An 8034-nucleotide genomic window follows, 5' to 3' on the forward strand; every position below is an offset into this window, starting at 1 on the left:
AAATCCATTATGGATAAAAAGAAATTAATAGTATAAATTTTTTCATGAACTGACTAAAACTAAAGGATTCAAGGAAGGAAAAAAGGATTAGGGTATTTTTTGTGTATAAACTTTATAGTTAGAAATTATACTATATCACAAAAATCTAGTATGATTTAAAATAAGAAAGAATTTCCAATAAGCAGTAGTTTTTGTTTTTCTTTAAGTTTAATAAAGAATTTTATATTTTTATAACAAAAAGGTAAAATAAAAGTTTAGTAATCAGTAATCGTTCTTGAATTCGAAGATTTTTCTTTGTTTATTTTACTTTCAGACAAATTCCTAATTGTTTGAATTGTATAATCTCCCATTATGGAGATTGGTAACCGACTCAAAGCAATTTGGTTGTAATTCAATTCATGATGATCATAGGTAGAAACTTCATATTCTTCAGTCATTGATAAATAGCTTGTTGGACAGTACTCAACACAATTGCCACAAAATATACAAACTCCGAAATCAATACTATAATTAAGCAATTGTTTTCTTTTAATGTCCTTTTCAAATCTCCAATCCACAACAGGTAAACCTATCGAACATACGTGAACACATACTTCACAAGCAATACATTTATCAAATTCAAAGTGGATTCGCCCTCGGAAACGCTCTGGTGTAATTGATTTTTCATAAGGGTAGTGAATCGTTATAGGTAAACGATTTGTGTGGGATAAGGTAGTTATGAAACTTTGACCTATGTACATTGTAGCATGTATTGTTTGTTGACCATAACTCATAAAGCCAGTTACCATAGGGAACATATTCATTCTAAATATCTATGAAAAGGATATGTTTCTTTCTCTTGTTTGAGAGAGCTTTTGTGTTGAAAATATTCTTACAATTAGTGTATTATCTTATTTATAGTGAAACAAGTTGAGAAGAGGTTGTTAATAAGAGATTGCCCAGGGAAATATGTAAAAGAAATTTCCATCCAAGATTTAACAACTGATCCATTCTCATCCTCGGTAAAGTCCATCTTATTGTGATAGAAATGAAGAGAAATAAATAAGCTTTAGTTAATGTAAAAATATACACATTGTCATTTCCAAAATTCCAACTGCTTTATTCATTTGGAAAAAAATCAAAAACGATATATAGGGAATAGATAAGTTCCACCCGCCCAAGTAGAGAACTGTTACAAATAAAGAAGATACTAATAAATTTAGGTAAGAAACAAGATAAAATAAACCATATTTGATACCGTAATATTCCGTTTGGAAACCTACTACTAATTCTTCCTCCGCTTCTGGTAAATCAAAGGGTAATCTTTCACATTCTGCCAAAGAAGAAATTAAAAAACTAGAAAACCTATAGACTGACGCCAAATATTCCATCCAAAAAACCGTATTTTGACTGTGCTTCAACTATATCAACCGTACTTGAACTGTTAGATAATCATAGTCGATGGTAACATCATAGTTCCCACTGCTATTTCAAAACCGTACATGAAACCTTAGCTTCATACGGCTTCTCTGTGATCAGAAAAGGAAAGGACTGTTTTGTTCCTAGCCCCTGGGGCGTAGATAGAATTAGATAAAATAAAATAGATTTGAAAGTCCTAAATTAGACCAAAGGAATTCCGTCTGCTAGAATAAGAAAAGGCACTTCCGAATTGATCTCATCCTTTATAATATAATGGAAATTTTTCTTTGTTCAGTAATAACTTAATCTTGGAATAAAACACTTGTTACTTGTTATAGGAATTCAATTAATAAATGGAAAGAGTTGGGTATTAGTTCATGAGCAATTCTGCATGAATATGGAGAGAGGAAGGAAATAATGAAAAAAATCTAGTGCACTCCATATCTTTTTTACTATTCTTCTTTCCCCAGGGAGGGGGTATTTAAAAAGAAAAAATGGATGTTAATTCGTTCTTGATAGCCATTTCCTTAACAAGTGAATGGGAACATACTCTGGATCAGAATCTGAAGAAAGTACTACTTGATAATTTCTACAAATTGCAAGTCCTTATTATGATTCCTTTTATGGGCAAAAATCTCTAATGTTTTAGATTTTCCATTACTAATCCTTTGTGTACTTTAGTGTTCCTAACCCTTCACTAACTTTTGGTGGATTCTTCTTATGGATTATTAAGTTATAGTAATAACTAGGAGTATTCTAGTAATGGATTCCATATTGTGAATCCTTTATTCTTGGCCACTTCAAGATATGATGACTAATTAAAAATTATCAACCTTGGGATAAAGAGTTTACACTGCTTATGTTTACTTCCACTTTTTTCTTGTACATAGGAAATGATATTTTTTCTTTTTACTACAAATTTATAAGCTGTTTTGTTTCAGTCATATAGCTATCTAGTTTAACTTACCAACCCAAATACTAAATAAGAAAAGGAATATAAATAGCTAATGGATTTTATAGGAAAAAGATCTATTTTAACGGATCACACGTAGAGATATTGCTAGCACACAAAAAGTTAATGGTATTTCATAACTAATGGATTGAGCTGCAGCTCGTAGACCGCCTGAAAAAGAATATTTTTTATTTGAGCTATATCCCGCCATAAGAAGACCAATAGGAGCTATACTTTAAATGGCAATCCATAAAAAACACCAATACTAAGATCGGCTAAAACAAAATGATATCCCAAAGGGATAACTAAAAAACTTAATAAAACTTATATGACTGCTATAGAGGGTCCAATGCTAAATAAAGAAATATCTCCTCGGGATGGCAGAATATGTTCTTTAAAAAGTAGCTTAGTCCCATCTGCTATAACTTGAAGCAGGCCCAGGGGGCCAGCATATTTAGGACCAATATGTTGTTGTATCGACGTAGATATTTCTCTTTCTAACTACGCAATTACGAGTACCTCTATTGTTATTTCCAAAAGGAGGGTCAAAATGGGTAGAATCGATATCAGTCCATAGACTTCTTTTAATAATTCCAATTTCGAAAAAGAATTGATAGTTTCTACCTCTACCCTATCTATTATCATTTCAACGATCAACTTCCCCCATAATGATATCTATACTACCTATTATCGTCATGATATCAGCCAATTTCATTTTTAACTAGCTGATGAAGAATTTGCAAATTAATAAACCCGTGTGGACGGATTTTCCATCTCAAGTTGAAAAGGCTATCATCTCCAACTAGATAAATCCCTAATTCACCTTTTGGGGCTTCTACTCTTACATAAAGCTCTTTTCTTGACAATTCAAAATTGGGCAAAGGTTTTTTACCGAGAAATTTATACTCAAAATAATTCCATTCATAATTCTTTTATTTCTTAAAGCGTCAGACTTCTAAATTCTCATAAGGTCCTCCAGGAATTTTTTTTTCTACAGCTTGTTGAATTATTTGATGGATTCCCTCATTTCACCAACTCATAGTAAATAGCGAGCTAACGAATCCCCTTATTTTTGCCATTGGACTTTCCAATCAAATTGGTTGTAAGACTCATAAGGATCTACTTTACGAAGATCCCATTGTATTCCAGAAGCTCATAACATCGGTCCCAATAAGCCCCAATTTACTGCTTCTTCTCCGCTAATAAAATCTACTCCTTCAACTCGCTCTAAAAAATTGGATTATGTGTAATAAGTTGTTGATATTCAACAACTCCGCGTAAAAAATAATCACAGAAATCTAAACATTTATCGATCCATCCATAAGGTAGATTGGCAGCTACTCCTCCGATGCAAAAGTAATTGTGCATCATTCGCATACCTGTAGTAGCTTCAAATAGATCATACATTAATTCTCTCTCTCTCTCTCTAAAAATATAGAAAAAGGAGTATGTGAGCCGAGATCCGCCATAAAAGGTCCAAGCCATAGCAAATGAGAAGCTATCCGGCTTAATTCTAACATAATTACCCTAATATAGCTGGCTCTTTGTGGTATTTGAATATTCTCCAAGAATTCTGGTGCATTTACTGTTATTGCTTCTGTAAACATAGTAGCTAAATAATCCCACCTTGTTACATAAGGTAAGTATTGTATAATAGTTCGGTTTTCCATGATTTTTTTCCATTCCTCTGTGTAAATAGCCTAACATGGGTTCACAATCAATAACATCCTGACCATCGAGAGTAACGATCAGTCGAAGAACACCATGCATTGATGGGTGTTGAGGGCCCATATTGACTACCATGAGATCTTTTCTTGTAAGCGGTAGACTCATATCCTTTCTTCCTTAATTCATTATTACATGAAAATGGATTATTCCATGAATTCCTCAAAGCGAGGCTCATCAAAATGAAAAATCTAAGACTACTAAAAAAACAAGAAAAAAATTTGAACGATTAAATTACTACTCCCGAATATTCAACTAACCGATTAATTTCTTATAACGTACTCTATTTTTCTTTGCCAAATAAGCCAGCAAACATCAATGTTTTCCCAAAAGTCTTCGTAGACCTCTTTCCGATGAAAAATCTTTTTTGTGTAATTCCAAATGTGAAGCAAGTCTCCGTATCTTATTGGTGAAACTAAATACTTGAAATTCAACAGAACCCCTGTTTTCTTCTTTTTCTTCTTTAACCATAAATCCAAAAAAAAATCTACCTCCTTTCTTTTTCATGTATTTTTCTGATCAGGAAAAATACAAAATTATGTCAGTTATTTTGAAGTTATTCTAATCTCGTACACACACAAATTTGCAATTATTCATCTACTACTGGAATTTGGATTTATTTTATCAATGCAAATTGGATTTGGATAGAAGGGTACATTCTTTCTAATATTTTAGATAGAAAAATGTTTCTTCTATCTAAAATATTAGAAAGAATTTTGCTGATTTATTTATTGCTATATGCAATTTATGGAATTGATACACCATTTAATTGATATCATTTAGCAAAATTAAACACAACATATGCATCCATCTTTTGGCTAGAGAATTTCACGGGATACGGATATGGTATAAGAAATAGACTATTAAGTAACTCTAAATGAATTTTGGATACATCTGTATCCTTAACATACTGAAACGATTGTCATTATTCATATCAAACCAATAGCGATTCATATAAGCTAAATCTTCTAATCAGTGGTGGGCCAATAATGATTTTTTGAATATGTATTAAGACGCTTGGCCTGATTTCGAAATTGTCTAGAGTTTTATATGTTGTTTTCATTGCAAAATGATCTCCTTCCATAACTTTCCAATTATGAGTACGAGAATTGAAAGGCATGAAAATTCTCAATTCTCTACAACGTCTAGTAGATAGAAACAAGAAAATCAGAAGAATCTTTCTCTCTATTCACTATCATTCCGCATCTTTGACTTCTATTAGTTTGTTTTCTTCTTTAATGCAATAGCTATAGTTTGATATAAGAATCCATTTCTCAAAGTAATGGAAACCATTATCTTATAGGATATGGTTCGAAAATCGCTATTGCACCTTTTATGTATCGTGAAAAGTGATACCTGTGAAGATCATGCATTTCAGTCAAATTCAGATCCGTTTTTCAGGTCCATGATATAATATAACCAAATTGGATAGATCTTACACCTGTTTAGCTAAGAAAGAATAGATATAGAGGTGGATAATAGATCAATATGAAGATCATGAGCTTCCCCATAATGAAATCGCTAGTAGTCGCGAATATCTCCTTCTTCCCTAATCCAAGATTGGAGAAAGAAGATCTAAGAGGGACCTATGGAGAATGTTGTAGAAATCCATAATAGATTCTAACCACAACGACCGAATTAATAATCCTCATCGAGAAACTTAGACTACTAAATATAAAAGATTTGAAAATCATGGCATGGGTCTCCTTTTTTTTCTTTCTTTAGAGTTTTTTATATGCACAATTTCTCGATGTTTCGATGAGAATTTCTTGACTTCCCATATGTAGAAAGAGATAGACTATAAATGACATCTCTTATGTCAATATGACCAAAGGGATGGATATTAAATGATAGGAAGTGCTAGGAAGTGAAATAGAATGAAATAGAGCCACTTTGGGCTTCCCTATGAAATGAGGCATGGAACAGAGCCACTACTAAGAAATTATGGGAGTTACAAAAGAAGCTTCGAACTCATATTGTTCATGGGTTGAGAGCGGGAGTTGAACTCTAGGAGGTCGAATCCCCCCTTGTTCCTCAGTAGCTCAGTGGTAGAGTACTCGGCTGTTAACTGACTGGTCGTAGGTTCGAATCCTACTTTGGGAGATTTTACTCATTATTTAATGTAAGAATAAATAATTGAATTAAAGTTCTTGCTTTGACCCTTAGGAGTAGATAACCCATTCTCTATCCTTGTTTCTATTTCTATTGCATTCTATCTCATCGCATCACATTCTGTTCTACAATTCCACTTTGACAAAAGGAAAGAGCATACCTAGGTTCAATAGCTTTACGCCTGCTATCCCGATCATGATTTTCCGACCATCAGGGGGAAAGTAAAGGCCCTTCCCCCTTTGGAAGGCTGTGGGCGAGGAGGGATTCGAACCCCCGACACCGTGGTTCGTAGCCACGTGCTCTAATCCTCTGAGCTACATGCCCAGCTGTCTCCACTGGATCTCATCCCGGGGGTACCCCTTCATTTCAGGTTAAGAAGATGGGAAAGCGCCTTTCTCTCTATAAGAACAGTGCGTTCCGAGGTGTGAAGTGGGAGAGAGGGGATGTGATGATTGAGGTTTTGAATAAGACAACCTTTGCATTTTAGATTTGGATCTTTTTCTTATTTCAAAATAGTGAAAAAGTCAAATAAGAGGTGTTAAGCTTTTTATCATTCTGGCATCGAGCTATTTTGCCGCAGTAGAGTTTAACCACCAAATTCGGGATGGATTGGTGTGGTTCCTCTATGCCTAGGACACCAGAATATCAAACCATGCACGAGGAAAGGCATGAGATAAATATTGGCTAGTAATTGTGAAGCCCCAATTCTTGACTGAAAGGGACACCAAAGGCCTCCGCCCTCCCTCTCTATCTATCCAAGAGATGGAAGGGCAGAGCTTTTTTTTTGGTTTTTTCATATTTTCATCAAAGAGTTGAACAATGAAGATAGATGGAAAGTGCCTGATCGATTTGATCATGCAATGTAGGAACAAGGTTCAAATCGTTCATTCGTTAGGATGCCTCAGCTGCTGATACATATCCAACATATATATAATTTTTGATTGTTCCATGCTATTATATTATCAATCTTGGATGTTTTATAATCATTTTATATCATTTTTGGTACTAACCTATTGACATAGTGCCAAGTGCCAGTTCCTGTTTTTTGCATGTTTTTTACATCGTAGAAAATCAATATCAGACGGAGTCCAAATGCCACAAAACTTTACGAAGTTTTTTATGGACTAGAAGGAACATGTTGGGCCCTGGTTACACCTGGGGGGAGACCCGAGGAGGAGACAACCCACCAGGGTGCGCAGGAGGCCCAGGCGCCCCCTGGTGGGTTGTGCACACCTTGGGTGCCCCCCAGACCGCCTCTTTGCTCTATAAATACCCCAAAAATCCCATAACCCTAGGGGAGTCGACGAAGTATTCATCCATCCGCCGCAGAGTTCAGAACTACCAGATCCAATCTAGACACCATCTCGGATGGGGTTCACCACCTCCATTGGTGCCTCTCCGATGATGCGTGAGTAGTTCTTTGTAGACCTTCGGGTCCGTAGTTAGTAGCTAGATGGCTTCATCTCTCTCCCTCTTGATTCTCAATACAATGGTCTCTTGGAGATCCATATGATGTAACTCTTTTGCGTGTGTTTGTTGGGATCCGATGAACTTCTTGTTTATGATCAGATCTATCTTTTTATATCCTTGAAAGTATTTGAGTTTCTTTGATCTCTTTTACGCATGATTGCTTATAGCCTCGTCTTTCTTCTCTGATATTTGGGTTTTGTTTGGCCAACTTGATCTATTTATCTTGCAATGGGAAGAGGTGGTTTGTAGTGGGTTCGATCTTACGGTGCTTGATCCTAGTGACAGGAAGGGAAATGACACATATGTATCGTTGCTACTAAGGACAAAACAATAGGGTCTATCTCTACATAGATAGATCTTGTCTACATCATGTCATC

General features: G+C 34.9%; 1 non-coding gene and 1 pseudogene across 1 annotated transcript; both read right to left on the bottom strand.

Moving 5' to 3' along the window:
- Positions 1–894: 894 nt before the first annotated feature.
- LOC119288852 lies at positions 895–4204 on the bottom strand (annotated as a pseudogene).
- Positions 4205–6437: 2233 nt separating this feature from the next.
- Positions 6438–6511, bottom strand: TRNAR-ACG. The gene has a single exon. It is a non-coding gene; the product is annotated as a tRNA-Arg (tRNA).
- Positions 6512–8034: the final 1523 nt, after the last annotated feature.

The sequence above is a fragment of the Triticum dicoccoides genome, chromosome 4A (assembly GCF_002162155.2).
Source record: "Triticum dicoccoides isolate Atlit2015 ecotype Zavitan chromosome 4A, WEW_v2.0, whole genome shotgun sequence".
In the NCBI taxonomy this organism is placed as follows: domain Eukaryota; kingdom Viridiplantae; phylum Streptophyta; class Magnoliopsida; order Poales; family Poaceae; genus Triticum; species Triticum dicoccoides.